This window comes from Hyperolius riggenbachi, chromosome 5, assembly GCF_040937935.1.
Source record: "Hyperolius riggenbachi isolate aHypRig1 chromosome 5, aHypRig1.pri, whole genome shotgun sequence".
NCBI lineage: Eukaryota > Metazoa > Chordata > Amphibia > Anura > Hyperoliidae > Hyperolius > Hyperolius riggenbachi.
Genome location: NC_090650.1, coordinates 192667630 through 192683626, shown reverse-complemented (window position 1 = coordinate 192683626; position 15997 = coordinate 192667630). Strand labels below are relative to the sequence as shown.

Genomic DNA, 15997 nt, shown 5'->3' with positions numbered 1-15997 from the left:
TTGAAAACTGTGTTGTCCCAGTTGTGTATTGGACACAATGTGGGCTGCACGACTGCTGTCTGGGACCTCCTGTTGTGTTTATTTACAGCCCTGGTATCACCGCTAGGTACCAGGGCTATTATGTCACGCTGCCTACCTGCTGCCACACTCACACTGCTCCTCCATACCTCCTCCTGCTGCTGCTGCTGCTGTCTGTCTGTGTTTCCCACTGCCAGGGTACACAGATGATTTACCTTCTGCTGCCACTCTGCCACCAGCTATTACGTCAAACAATAGCTGCTCGCCTACTCCTCCATTCCTCCTCCTGCTGCTGCTGTCTGTCTGTGTTTCCCACTGCCAGGGTACACAGAATTACCTTCTTCTGCTGCCACTCTGCCACCAGCTATTACGTCAAACAATAGCTATATTGGTTGTAAAACCAAAAACCAAAAAACCATTAAAAAAAAAAAAAGGTTTAATTTTTCTGAGGTGCCCGGGTTGAAAACTGTGTTGTCCCAGTTGTGTATTGGACACAATGTGGGCTGCACGACCGCTGTCTGGGACCTCCTGTTGTGTTTATTTACAGCCCTGGTATCACCGCTAGGTACCAGGGCTATTATGTCACGCTGCCTACCTGCTGCCACACTCACACTGCTCCTCCATACCTCCTCCTGCTGCTGCTGCTGCTGTCTGTCTGTGTTTCCCACTGCCAGGGTACACAGATGATTTACCTTCTGCTGCCACTCTGCCACCAGCTATTACGTCAAACAATAGCTGCTCGCCTACTCCTCCATTCCTCCTCCTGCTGCTGCTGTCTGTCTGTGTTTCCCACTGCCAGGGTACACAGAATTACCTTCTTCTGCTGCCACTCTGCCACCAGCTATTACGTCAAACAATAGCTATATTGGTTGTAAAACCAAAAACCAAAAAACCATTAAAAAAAAAAAAAAGGTTTAATTTTTCTGAGGTGCCCGGGTTGAAAACTGTGTTGTCCCAGTTGTGTATTGGACACAATGTGGGCTGCACGACCGCTGTCTGGGACCTCCTGTTGTGTTTATTTACAGCCCTGGTATCACCGCTAGGTACCAGGGCTATTATGTCACGGCGAGCTGCCTGCCTCATTGACTGCCTGCTGCCACACACTCATCCTCCTCCTCCTGCTGCTGAATTTACCTCCTGCTGTCTTTGTGTTTCCACTGCCAGGGAGCACATACAATGGCGCTTCCAACATGCGTGCGCCCACCAGCTATTTGTTACGCTCAAAAATAGCTGCATTTCTTTAAAAAAAATTGAAAAGAGAAATACGTGAAGATGATGAAGAAGAAGATGAAAAAGAAGAAGAAGATAAAGAAGAAGAAGATGAAGAAGATGAAGAAGAAGAAGATGAAGAAGAAGATGAAGAAGATGATGAAGAAGAAGATGAAAAAGAAGAAGAAGATGAAGAAGATGAAGAAGAAGAAGATGAAGAAGATGAAGAAGAAGAAGATGAAGAAGATGAAGAAGAAGAAGATGAAGAAGAAGAAGATGAAGAAGAAGAAGAAGAAGAAGAAGATGAAGAAGAAGAAGAAGAAGATGAAGAAGAAGAAGAAGAAGAAGATGAAGAAGAAGAAGAAGATGAAGAAGAAGAAGATGAAGAAGATGAAGATGAAGAAGAAGAAGAAGATGAAGATGAAGATGAAGAAGAAGATGAAGAAGATGAAGAAGAAGATGATGAAGAAGAAGAAGAAGAAGATGATGAAGAAGAAGAAGAAGATGATGAAGAAGAAGAAGAAGATGATGAAGAAGAAGAAGAAGAAGATGATGAAGAAGAAGAAGAAGAAGATGATGAAGAAGAAGAAGAAGAAGATGATGAAGAAGAAGAAGAAGAAGATGAAGAAGAAGAAGAAGAAGAAGATATAGAAGAAGAAGATCTAGAAGAAGAAGAAGAACGATAAAGAAGAAGAAGAACAAGTATATACAGTAACACTACTGAACAAAATTTAGGACACAACTTCTCTTTCCACATTTTTTTTTAAAGGAACATCCCCACATAATCACTTGCTGTTGTTACTTGGAAAAAAAGATGTTTCTTGCATCATTCACCCTCAAAACAAGTGTTGGAAGCTATTTAAGGCCAATTCGAATAGTCAGCTCGAATAGTGAGCTCTAATACCGACTCGAATAGTGAGCTCGAAGTCCGAGGTCGAATCGAATAGTAAAAATTATTCGACTCGAATATTCGACTGACCTCGAATAATTTACTATTCGAATTCGACCAAACTCGAATTTTAAAAAGGGGTATTTGAGCATCACTACATACACAATCAGGCAGAGAAAAGGAAACAGAGTAAGGGAGGAAATGTCATTAGGATTGGCTTCAGACACAGGGATTCTAAGATGGAAGCACGGGCAGCATTGTGGCGTAGTGGTTAGCTCTCTCACCTTGCAGCGCTGGTTCCCTGGTTCGAATCCCAGCCAGGGCACTATCTGCAAAGAATTTGTATGTTCTCTCCGTGTCTGCATGGGTTTTCTCCGGGCACTCCGGTTTCCTCCTACATGCAAAAAACATACGGATAAGTTAATTGGCTCCCACTAAAATTGGCCCTAGACTACAGTACTTACACTACATAATATAGACATATGGCAATGGTAGGGATTAGATTGTGAGCTCCTTTGAGGGACAGTTAGTGACAAGGTATATATATACACTGTACAGCACTGTGTAATATGTTGGCGCTATATAAATACTGAATAATAATAATAATAATAATAATAATAAAAATGGAAACTGACAGAAACAGACTTCTCTTTACAGTATTTACTATATAAAACTCACTTAAATCAAAATGTGGACAGTGCAATACATATGTTATGTAAGTAGAGCAAGTATTTATCTACTAATATATGTGCTTTTTTTCTGAGATAGTATGGTTGACAGCTCCACTTTAAAGCAAACCTTAGATGTTAAAAGGAGTGAAAGTCACATAATTACCTTGGTAGACGGAAGCCTCTAGAACCTTCAGATGCTTCCCACAGCCTCCTCCGGACCACTGATCCAGCACAGGGACCCTCTGGAAGTTTGTTGTCACACTTCCCTTCATGAATGAGCGTGACCACATACTTGTGCAGTAGAACTGAGAACTCGGGCGTGGCACAAAAAGATTAATCTGAATGGCTCCATGCTACTGGTCAGGTGTGAGGCAGTGCAGCTGTGTTCTTGTTCACAGAGCCCAGTCCTTGTCAGAGAGGTTCAAAGGAATGAATGGTGGAATACAGGTGCAAAGGAAAATATGCTTCTCTGATGTATACAAATTCAGTCTGTCTTTTCTCCCCCCCCCCCCCCCCCCCCTCCTTATGGAATTATCAATAAAGTAGAAAATTTTAATGAATTACTTAAAGATTGAAACAATAAACGTTAAGGGAGCTAATTCAGGGAAAAAAAGGGGTAGAATTTTAACAGAATTAACTAAGAATAAAATAGACATAGCCTTTCTACAAGAAACTGATTTCAAGAGTAAATTTGAACCAAGCAAATATTGCAAAAAATATAGCCTATGGTATACTAACTCGAAGGATAGGGGCAGATCGTGTGGGGTGGCCACTATATTTTCTTCCAGGATCTGTTTCGAACCAAGTCAGATCTATAAAGACGATGAGGCTAGGTTACTAATCTTGGTTGGAAAATTGAACGGTAAAACCGTCACGCTGGCAAACATATATGCGCCAAATAATGGCCAATGTGCTTTTATAAAAAAGCGCTGGATAAAGTGAGTGAATTAAAAAAAGGGAAAATTATAATGGGAGGAGATTTCAACCTCCCCCTTGAACCCAACCTAGACTCCTCGAAAGGTATGTCCCATATTTCAAAAAAACAAATTACATCCCTCACACAACATTTAAAAAATTATAGAATGGTAGACGTCTGGAGAATTTATAACCTTGGGGTGAGAGATTATACCTTCTATTCGGGAGTACACAATACCTACACTAGATTAGATTTATTCTTATTACCACAAAATGAAATTCTGGAAATAATAGAAATAAAAATAGGAAGTATTACTTATTCTGACCATGCACCAGTGATACTCACCCTTAAAGAGACTCTGTAACATTAAAAAGATCCCCTGGGGGGTACTCACCTCGGGTGGGGGAAGCCTCCGGATCCTAATGAGGCTTCCCACGCCGTCCTCTGTCCCACGGGGGTCTCACTGCAGCCCTCCGAACAGCCGGCGACTGTGCCGACTGTCAGTTCAATATTTACCTTTGCTGGCTCCAGCGGGGGCGCTGTGGCGACTTTCGGCACGGAAATACCCGATCTCCGTCGGGTCCGCTCTACTGCGCAGGCGCCGGAAACTTGCGCCTGCGCAGTGGAGCAGACCCGACGGCGATCGGGTATTTCCGCCTACTTCGGAGCCGTCAGCCGTCAGAGCGCCTGCGCAGGAGCCAGGAAGGTAAATATTACGTCACCGCTGCACGGAGGGCTGCAGCGAGACCCCTGACGGATGGAGGACGGCGTGGGAAGCCTCATTAGGATCCAGAGGCTTCCCCCACCCGAGGTGAGTACCCCCCAGGGGCCGTTTTGTCGTTACAGTTCCTCTTTAAGTGGAACAAGGATGTCATGACTGATTGGCGGTGGAGATTGGACAGCTCTGTCTTGCTTGAGCCTACAGTGAAGGAGACAGTAGCGACCCAGATTAAACAATTCTTTGCAGAAAATCAGGGTTCAGTAAATTCCGGAAAAATAATGTGGGACTCCTTTAAATGTGTTATAAGGGGTTCCTTAATAGCAATAGCAAGTAAAATTAAAAAACAAAAAACTAAGCAGTTAGAAAATTTAATGGATGAACTCAAAACAGCGGAAGCCACACATAAGGAAAATCCTGAGCAGGATAATTTTTTGAAAGTTAATTCAATTAGGCATAGGATAAATAAAATATTAAATGAAAAATGTAGTAAAGAATATAAAAAACTCAAAAAAGATTTTGTCATAAACTGTAACAAACCAGGAAAATTTATGGCCAAGCTATCAAAAAAAAGACAACAGCCCAATTCATAGAAAAAATACAGAATAATTCCGGTCAATTAAGCTACAGCACGCAAGAAATAGGACAAGTATTTGGGAAATATTATGCAGAGCTATATAGTATAAAGCAGGAAATGCCAGTTGATAATATGAACAGGTATCTTACACAAGTAAATTTACCAAAAATTACAGTCGAGAATAAAGATACGCTGGATGCCCCGGTAACAGAAATAGAGTTTAAAGAGGCAGTAAATTTGCTTAAAATCGGTAAGAGTCCGGGTCCCGACGGCTTCACCTCGGAGTTCTATAAAGCATTCATAGAGGAGATAGCACCTGACTATTGTTTAATGATTAATAATCTGGATGAAAGTGAGACCTTTTCTAGAGAATCAAATCAGGCCACAATCACCCTAATACATAAAGAAGGTAAAGATCCCCTACAGTGTAGCAACTATCGTCCCATTTCGGTAATTAATATTGATGTTAAAATATATTCAAAAATTCTAACATTAAGACTGGAAAAGGTGTTAGATCAGCTACTGGGGAAGGAGCAGATGGGTTTTAGAAAATCGGGCAGACTATCGGACAATATTTCTTCAGCAATAAACTTTATATATAACGCAAAAATTCGTAATGAAGATGCCATCTTAGCGGCCATTGACGCTGAAAAGGCGTTTGACCGTATTTCAAGACCATTTATCTACACAACTTTAGAACACTATGGTATCGGTCCCATCTTTATCAAACGAATCAAAAATCTATATTTAAACCAAACAGCCAGAGTAAAAATCAACGGTACCTTGACACACTCCTTCCCTTTGGGGAACGGCGTGAGGCAGGGATGTCCAATCTCCCCGCTAATATTCAATTTAGGCATAGAAGTGTTAATACGCATGATCCATTCTGACAGGGAGATATCTGGGTGGCATATAGGTAACTATGAAAGTAAACTACTAGCATACGCGGACGACTTTCTTTTGACATTAACCAATCCCCTGACCTCTTTCGAAGAAGCAAATAAAATAATAACTGAATTTTCCAAATACTCGAACTATAAAGTAAACAATTCTAAAACTACAGTATTAAACATAAAAAGTCCAGCCGAAATATTGAGTACCCTACAACTAAGGTATGGCATTCATTATACCAATTCTCATATTAAATATCTCAGTATCAACTTATGTAGTGATTTCAATGATCTATTCAAACATAATTATACACCAGTGCAAAAAGATTGTGAGAAGATACTGAGTAAAATGAAAAATGCCCAATTTAATACAATTGGGAAAATCAACTTTATAAAAATGAAAATTCTTCCTAAAATATTATTTACAGTACAAAATTTGCCAATAAACATCCAGAGGAATTGGTATAATGTCTGGAACAATATATTTCAAAATTTCATATGGAGAACACCAAACCGCAGAATTTCATATAAGATAATAAGCAGGCATAAGAAATTGGGAGGAATGGGGGCACCAAATATTAAACGATATGCCCAATGTTTCCAATTGCAAAGAATCTTAGATCTCAGGATATGCGACCCGAAGAGATTCTGGACAACATATGAAAGAAGTCTGTTTAATTACGATATGTTGGATTCATGGCACCCCCACACGGTAGCAAAACTCCTCCCTTCTATCAGCCATCCATTATTAGCACCTGCAATTAAAACCCACATGGAAGTTATAAGATCTATGTCAAAGAGCAATAAAATATCATTACTAACCACTCTACGCAATAACCCAGATTTTCAACCTGGCTTAACTTCGGGGTGGTTCAAGGAATGTGGGCTCCCTCGAGATGTTAGAATCCTAGACTTGGTTGGCCACAGAGATTCCACATTGAGGGAGATCTATAACATGGTCAGAATGGATAATGGGCTGTGGAGCTTCCAGGTCAAGAGCTACCCTTCCAAACATAAGGATAATATAAGTAAAACCATAAATATTTATGAAAAGTGTTTCTTCATTCGAGGGTGGGGAAGGGAATGACAGCAAATTTATATTTTTTTCTTGACAGTTGTCAAACTGATCCTCTACCTAAGTTCTGTAGAAGCTGGGAACAAGACCTAAATCATATCCAAAACTTGGATTGGGGAGCAGTATTCCAGGTAATTTGGACCCCCAGCTATACCTCATTTCAACTTGTTAATTATAAACTCATGACGAAATGGTACTTCACACCCTCTAAGATGGCTAAATTTAAAGGCGGAAATGGGAACTGTTGGAGATGTCTTACCGCGTTTGGTTCATATATGCATATGTGGTGGTCGTGCCCGGTTATACAGAACTTTTGGAGAGAGATAGGAGATTTCATTAAACTTCCTTCCCCTTTTCATCCCAGTACCGCTCTGTTGAGTTGCATGGAACCTGACAGCTTTAGACATGCAAATAAACTAGTAATCCCTGCAGCAATTGTGGCCAGGAAACTTATAGCAAAATCCTGGAAGAACCCCGAAGCTCCCAGTATGGAAGAGTGGATATGGATGATGTCAGATTTTTTGCAAGGTGGCGAGGGCAGTGTAGAAGATGCTGGCACCAACAAACAAATGGAGGAATGGAAAATTGCATGGGAAAAAATAAGTAACATATAATATGCAGTTAAGTATTTGAAGTGGAGGGGATGAGGAGAAAAGAACCAAATAACCACTATATGACCAACTGAAATTGTAAGGATAAATGGATGGATGAATGTGCAGATGCATGGATATATGTTGAAGTATAGAAGGCATTTATATGAATGTGTATGAAAGGTGAAATAAGAGTAATTGCTTTGCTTCTCAGCTTAGATATGTGACCTGTTTGTGCATGAGGCCTGTCCCCTCCATTGGCTTGGTTTGGCCCTGATGGCTCATGCATGGAGGGCATGCCCATAAAATAAGTGAGTGGTCGGAAAGGGATATTAACCACTTAATGTTAAGATGGGTTAATGTTAAGATGGGTAGGTGGAGGTTTTTTTTTTGCTGGTGTTTGTGTTTTTTGTGTTTTTTGTTTTTTCTTACTTTCTTTTTTCTCTTTGTTACTATAATTAGTTTGACCTGAGCCACTGGTGGAATATTTGATATATTGTAGTGATGATGGAGTGAGGGAGGGGGGGAGGAGAGGAAAGAAAATCAAACTATGATGCAGACCTGAGACCCACGTATGATGGCTTCACAGCTGTCACATGGTCATATCTGGGTCACATACCGGCTGAGTTTGAAAGAAAGAAGAAAAAAAAAAAAAAAAAAAAAAGAGAGGTTCAAAGGAAGGAGGGGTCCCAGCATTGGATTGGTGGAGTCGAGGGGGTGGGGAAGCCTCTGGATAATCCAGAGTCTTCCCTCTACTGAGGTAAGTATCTAAATGGGGCACTGTTCTCCCTACAGGTACATTTTAATAGCAGGCCTACCTCTACCACTACCTGAAAGGTCTGCACTTGCATACAGATCCATAATAAATGCCCAAAGTCAGCATCAGATTGTTGGTATATATAGTGATGGGCATGTGCATTTCCATTTATTTTCATAAGTTGAGATAGACAAAGATATGCATTGTGTAGAATATAAAACTGAATTAAGCTGTGATATGCAGTGGGAGATACTAGGGAGGAGGAGGCTATTACTTTCTTCCAATCCATGTCATCTAATTCTTGAATTAACATCCTTCATTTACATTTCAGCTTGTCTGTCAGTGGTGGAAGTTGCACTGTAATCAAAGAACTATACAAAGATGAAAATAAGCACCTCCTGCTCTGCAAGATACGTATGAATGCATGAGTTGATAATGAGTAAGCACTGGAACCCACTACAATGCGCTATTGCTAATCACAATCGCTAGAGTTTTTAATGAGCATTTTGTAAGCGATTTCATAAGCGATTTTGTGATTTTGCTAGCGATTTTAAAAAGTGTAAGCGTTTTGCCAGTGATGGTGTAGCGATTTGCAATTAGCGTTTTTAATTCTGATTGCTCCTTTCAATTATTTAAAAATGTTTTTACAGTGTGCAGTTATTTAAAAATGCTAGCAAAATTGCTCTGTATAGCGATACATGAGTGATTACGCCAGTGTTTATATACTTTACATTGCAGAAACGCTAACGCAAACCGACAGGGCTCAAAAATGCTGCATGTCCTGCATTCACGATATTGCTAATCGTAATTGCTCCAGTGGAATTTGACCCATCCATTAACATTAGCTGAGCATCTAGGGAAATCGCTAGCGTTTTGAATTGCTCTCTAAATGCTCAAAAAATCGCTTAGTGGGTTCCAGCCCTCAGGCCTCTTTTCAATGGGCAATTGATAGGCAGTAAAATGCCTCTCAAACTCTCACAACTGCTTGCTGCTGCTTAGTAACTGCTCACTGCTACTTGGTAACTGCTTGCTGAGCACACAGTTCAAATGCCCATAGAAAAGAGGCCTTAGGGCCGGTTTCCACTACAAAGTGATGCGAATGCGGCTACCTAGCCGCATCGCATCACTTCCGTCACTGGCCACATCACTTCCGCATCTCAAGATGTGGAAGTCAATTGAGGTGATGGGACGTGGCTGCGGGCGGATGAGGCCGTGCGAGAATCTGAAGCATGCTGCAGAATCTCGGATTGCTCCGCACCCCTCCGCACAGCATGCACGCAGTGGAAACTCTTTCATTGCCGTGCATGTGTTTCAGCACACCTGCAGTGCGATGCGGCTATGTAGCCATATCGCACCGCTCCTAGTGAAAAACGGGCCCTTAGAGACTCTCAAACTAAGTTTGGAAACAAGGCCTATTTTTTAAAATATATATTAAATGAAAAGGAATGTATATTAACGTAGTAGCGGTCGCATGTCATTATCGTGCAGCATTTAGAAGGATTACTAAAGAATGCACACTACACTGCCAGGACCACGCCTAGCATGTGCTCATTAAAATTAACTCACACTTCTCATAATAACTCGCGCGTGTTACTTTTTAGGCCTCTTTTCCACAGGCAGTTGATAGGCAGTGAAATGCCTCTCAAGCTCTTAAAACTGCTCACTGCTGCCTGGTAACTGCTTACTGAGCACACAGTTCAACTGCTCATGGAAAAAGAGGCCTAAGTAAATCTGCCTCAATGTGAGATACCAATTATCTATATATATAATAGGCTAAGTGCCTCAACCTTCAAGCAAGAAGAGGAAGTAGCGCCCTGCCCCCAGGGCCGGTCCAAGCAAGAATAAGGGGCTGGTCCAAGCAAGAAGAATATGTAGTGCCATATCAAACCAAGGGCGAAGAGGGATAATTTGCATATTCAGTAGCAGTGCATTGTGGGTAACCACAAATGTTCACTTATAGCTGAATTATTGCAGATTTGCTTCTATTTTAAGAAGGAAAATTACACCAAGCTTTGCTTTTGTTAGTAGAAGGGCTTTTTGGTCTCTTTTACTCTCCTATACATTCTCAGAAGTTTGGGTCACCCTGAGCTGCTTGGTTACTCTGTTGTACTGGTCCAAGCCAAATCTCATACAGCCTTATTGATCCCTGCTATGTACTGATGAGGACCAAATGTCTGAAATAGGCTGTCACATGTGGGTTTGATATGATTGTGTAAAACTAAAAGCTATAGGTGTGCTTGACTTACCAAGGGTGAAAAGGAATTATTTGCATATTTAGTAGTGGTGCATTGTGGGTAACCACAAATGTTCACTTATAACTGAATTATTGCAGATTTGCTTCTGTTTTAGGAAGGCAAATTACACCAATCTTTGCTTTTTTTAGTAGGAGGTCTTTTTGGTCCCTTTTATCCACCTAAACATTCCGAGTGGTTTGGGTCACCCTGAGCTGCTTGGTTACTCTGTTGTACTGGTCCAAGCCCTGTCTCATACAGCCATATCAGTCCTTGCCATGTACTGATGAGGACCAAAAGTCTGAAACAGGCTGTCACATGGATGTGGGTTTGATATGGCTGTGTAAAATTTAAAGCTTATAGGCTTGCTTGGCTTACTTAGGGTGAAAAGGAATTATTTGCATATTCATTAGCAGTGCATTGTGGGTAACCACAAATGTTCACTTATAGCTGAATTATTGCAGATTTCCTTCTGTTTTAGGAAAGCAAATTACACCAAGCTTTGCTTTTTTTTTAGTAGGAGGTCTTTTTGGTCCCTTTTATCCCCCTATACATTTTGAGTGGTTTGGGTCACCCTGCTGCTTGGTTACTCTTGTACTGGTCCAAGCCCTATCTCATACAGTTGTATCAATCTCTGCCATGTACTGATGAGGACCAAAAGTCCGAAACAGGCTGTCTACATGTGGGTTTGATATGACTGTGTAAAATTTAAAGCTATATGCTTGCTATACACCAGCGGCTGTGGATGCTTGCTTGGCTTACCAAAGGGGAAAAGGGGTAATTTGCATATTTAGTAGCAGTGCATTGTGGGTAACCACAAATGTTCACTTATAGCTGAATTATTGCAGATTTCCTTCTGTTTTAAAAAGGCAAATTACACCAATACAGTGTGCGGCATCGCAGAAAGTGACGACAGTGGAACGCATGGCGGAACACGGAAGAGGTGAGTCATCCCCGCCCGCTGCCTCTTACTAATAGTGGCGGCTGCTACTGTGCTTAAGCGGGGGGGGGGTTCCTGCTGAGCTTAACCACCCTGGCGTTCTGATAAGATCGCCAGGGAGGCTGCGGGAGGTTTTTTTTTAAATAAAAAAAAAACTATTTCATGGAGCCAACTGAAAGTTGGCTGCATGAAAGCCCACTAGAGGGCGCTCCGGAGGCGTTCTTCCGATCGCCTCCGGCGCCCAGAATAAACAAGGAAGGCCGCAATGAGCGGCCTTCCTTGTTTTGCTTAGATCGTCGCCATAGCGACGAGCGGAGTGACGTCATCGACGTCAGCCGACGTCCTGACGTCAGCCGCCTCCGATCCAGCCCTTAGCACTGGCCGGAACTTTTTGGTCCGGCTACGCTGGGCTCAGGCGGCTGGGGGGACCCTCTTTCGCCGCTGCTCGCGGCGGATCGCCGCACAGCGGCGGCGATCAGGCAGCACACGCGGCTGGCAAAGTGCCGGCTGCGTGTGCTGCTCTTTATTTCATGCAAATCGGCCCAGCAGGGCCTGAGCGGCAGCCTCCGGCGGTGATGGACGAGCTGAGCTCGTCCATACCACCAGGCTGGTTAAGCTGCAGGGGGAGCGTACATGGGGACCCAGGTGAGGGGGTTCCTGCTGAGCTAAAGATGGAGGTACAGCACACATGGGGGACCCAGTTGAGGGGGGGTCCAACCCCCCTCCCCACCGCTGTGCCCAATATCCCCTTCCTGCCCTCTACCCTCTTATGCGGCGTATGGTACGCCGCGGGTCAGCTAGTACAATATAAAGTTGTTACTCATTGGTACTACATTCCAAAACTATATGTTGAGTTTAACAGCAATGGAAGACTACTAAGTTGGATATGTGAATATAAAGATGCCAGGCCCTCATTCATTGGTTCTGGGACTGTCCAAATATTGAGAATTTGTAGGCACCAATCTGAGGCTATGTTAACCTCTTGAGGACTGCTGTGTTAAACCCCCCTAAAGACCAGGCACATTTTCATTGAATTGGACACTGCAGCTTTGAGGCCAAGCTGCAGGACCGCAAAACACAGCACACAAGTGATTCCTCCCCCCTTTTCTCCCCACCAACAGAGCTCTCTCAGAGGTCTGATCACCCCCCCCCCCCCCCCAGTGTTTGTTTGTTTATTTGTGTTTGTTTGTTTTTTGTTTTTTTAAATAAAAACTGTGTTTTTTTCCCCCTGTTGTATACCCCCCTCCCTCCCCCTGCCGGCCAATCCCTGTGATCAGCTGTCATAGGCTTCAGCCTATGACAGCCGATCACCTCCGTGGCTCAGGAGGGAACAGCCGTGTCACACAGAGCCCAAGGACTTTACGCCAATTGGCGTTAGGCGGCCCTGGGGCTGCCGCCGCGGCCACGCCCATCGGCGTGACGCGGTCGGCAAAAGGTTAAAGGACACCCAAAGTGAAAATAAACAATGAATAAACAATTTTACCAATCCTCCTCCTAAAAATGACTTTTTTAAGATATTCCACAGTTTTATTTTATATTTAAAATCTACCTTTTAAGTTTTTATTGTTTTTGCTCAATGACACATTCATTGAAGTGATGCCAGAGCTAAAAATCTATGAACTATTGACCTTTCTTATCTATTTCCTGGCCTCAGAAGCCATTTTCTGCTAGGAAACTGTTTTATAGTTGTAAATTCTTATCAGTGAGGGTCACACTGTAGTCTGACCCAGTCCTAACTCAGACAGGAACTGCCGCTTACATACCTGATGTTTAACTATTTCAGGCAGAGAAAGAAAAAGGAACACATAGTTATTTGTTTGCTTGGCACTGTACATACACATGTCTATCTCATCATGTCACATGTAACCTCATGTATCCTTTAAGTCTTATCTACCTAAACCCCCATTTTGAAATGAATTCTTCTATATGCCTTTTTGGCTTAGACAGTAGATCTAATACCTGTTATAAGAATAAACTTTATTTCACTCTCTGTCTTTCTCTCTGACAGCTAAGAAGGTTAGCTACACTCCATCTTTCTTTAAAACAGTGGATTAGCTACACTACATCTTTCTTCACCAGCCTATCAGCCATCTCCTCCTGGATGTCCGCTAGGTTCCTCCTGAAACTGAATATGGGCAAACAGAATTTATAATCTTCCCACCACGGCCATCCCTGAACCTCCCAGATGTGCATGTCACTGTTAACCACACTACCATTCACCCTATCTCTCAAGCCCACTGTCTGGGTGTCACCCTGGACTCCGCACTCTCCTTGAGTGAACGTAATATAACCAAATCCCCAAGCTCCCATCCAGTGACCGACTAAGCATTACCTTGTACTTATTCTGTGCTGCATGATCTGGTTTTTCTTGTATTGCTGTATTGTCTTATTGCTGTTGTCACCCCTAAATATTATCTGTAACTAATCAGTGTAATATGTTGGAGCTTTATAAATACATAGTGTGCATTTGCAGAATGACAAAAATACCATGGGGATGGCGAGAATGCCAATTACGTACTGTACTTCCTGTCCAGCAGTTAGTAGGTCAAGCCTGGTGTGACAGACCCAACTCCAACTATAAACGCCTGCTTAGCAAAACTACAGCAATGGATGAGTGACAACTGGCTGAGACTAAGAGCAGATAAAACTGAAGTCCTTCTGATCGGAGGGCAGCGCATGACAACAAAACAAATTCACTTGCAGTCTTCACCACTGGAAATAGGAGGCACGGATCTACACAGCTCTGAACATGTGCGTAGCCTGGGAGTTCTAACTGATGGGGATTTAAAAACTTCAGAACTCACATCTCTGCTGTGGTGAAATCATCCTAGGACAGCTCCATCTTTGGACGTGTTTAAATCCAGACTAAAAATCCACCTGTTTAGTTTGGCATTTGCAGAGATATAGTTTTTGTTGTGTTAATACTTCATTCTACTACCAATTACTGAATCTGAGAGAGCCTAAGCGCTTTAAGTCCTATGATAGAAAACTGCTATAGAAATGTTATTGTTATTGTTGTTGTTAATGGGCGGCAACAAGTGGTGAAGGATGCAAGCAGCATGAGGGGGGGCAGCACTATGCATATGACCCTGTCGGTGAACTCTGCCACAGAGTCATACAAATCTAGTTTTTGGCGTTGTTTTGCGATACGATGAGGGCAAGATTCTTGAAAGTGTTGGATCATGTCATCAGCAAGGTGCTAGATTATTTGTACATGGTCCCAACTATAAATAAGAGGGATGAAGCCTAGTGTCCTTTTTAGATGCTAACAAGGTACTGATAGATTCAGCCAACTACCTAATCGGAATCCATCTGAATTAAAGTGATATTCCACCATTGTTGATAAGAAAGCAATCCTCTTAGTTTAAATCTATACATTACATGTACATTGCAAACATTATGTCCTATTCCTTTCTTTTAATAGTCTGCAAAGATAGCAAGCACCTTGCCACAAGATTAATAACAGGACAATGTTTATTGAACGTGTAGATTTGCTGGCTACGTACAGTCAGCAATTACACAAAAATTTTGAATGATTTCTATCTCACAAACAGTCTATCCATCTATCATAACCCTACAACCCAAATACCTCAGAAATGACAGTTTCCGTTCAAACACATAAAAAGAGTTATAGAGTTATAAGGTACAACTGCATATGTTCTGATGTGACAGATAGAGACAGCCACATGGGTTACCTAATGTGATTTAAATTAAACAGCCCTTTAAAGGCCAATGTTTAATTAAGAAAAGCAAGCATCATCCCCATAATTAAACTTTAACAACATAATAAGAACCAGGAGAAGGGTCAGGTCCCACGGGTTGTCTACAACTCTTACCTGGAGATCTTCAGAAAGACTGCCAATCAAGTTCAACCCACATGATCCTTGAATAGGTCAGTGTAGACTGCAAGATCTCCTTGCATGCAAAGAAGCTTTGTGACCTGCCGCAACATCAAATCTACAGACAGAATGCCAACACCAGGCTCCACCACAAGACTACAAAGTTCTTGCCCCATTTGCTGTGGATCGATCAATTTTATATACCTGATCATGTATATGAAGACTTTACTTCAAGGATGGGCATTATAAGCTTGATTCACAAAACGGGGCTGTTAGCACGGCTGCTAGCATGGCTTTTTGCACGTTTTAGCAAGTTTTCGTGTGAAAAACGGGTTTTGCACGAAAAACTGGTTATCGCGTGGAAAAATTTGCATTCACGCATCGTGTGTTAACGTACGCGTTTGCACAATAACACAAATTTATAACGCGAACGCGACTGTTAATGCGCAAAAAAATTGTGTTAATGCGTGAACACAAATTTTTGCATGTGATAACTGTTATCACTCAAAATTTCGCGCAAAGCACTTTTCACAACGTGCTAACAATTAGCACCATTTTGTGAATCAAGCACTATGGGTACACACTGCCGTGGCCAGAGCCCGGAGATGTGCAACACTGCCGTGGGCACTCAAGACTGCTGCAGCTGCGGGTCTCCTAGAAGAAAATGGCTGAGCTCA

The 15997-nt window shown here is 42.2% G+C and overlaps 1 long non-coding RNA gene across 1 annotated transcript; it reads right to left on the bottom strand.

The window, feature by feature from the left end:
* Positions 1-6548: 6548 nt before the first annotated feature.
* LOC137517546 (uncharacterized) lies at positions 6549-8178 on the bottom strand. Its single transcript, XR_011020564.1, has 2 exons — positions 8115-8178; positions 6549-6643 (listed from the first exon to the last, which is right to left on the bottom strand). It is a non-coding gene; the product is annotated as an uncharacterized lncRNA (long non-coding RNA).
* Positions 8179-15997: the final 7819 nt, after the last annotated feature.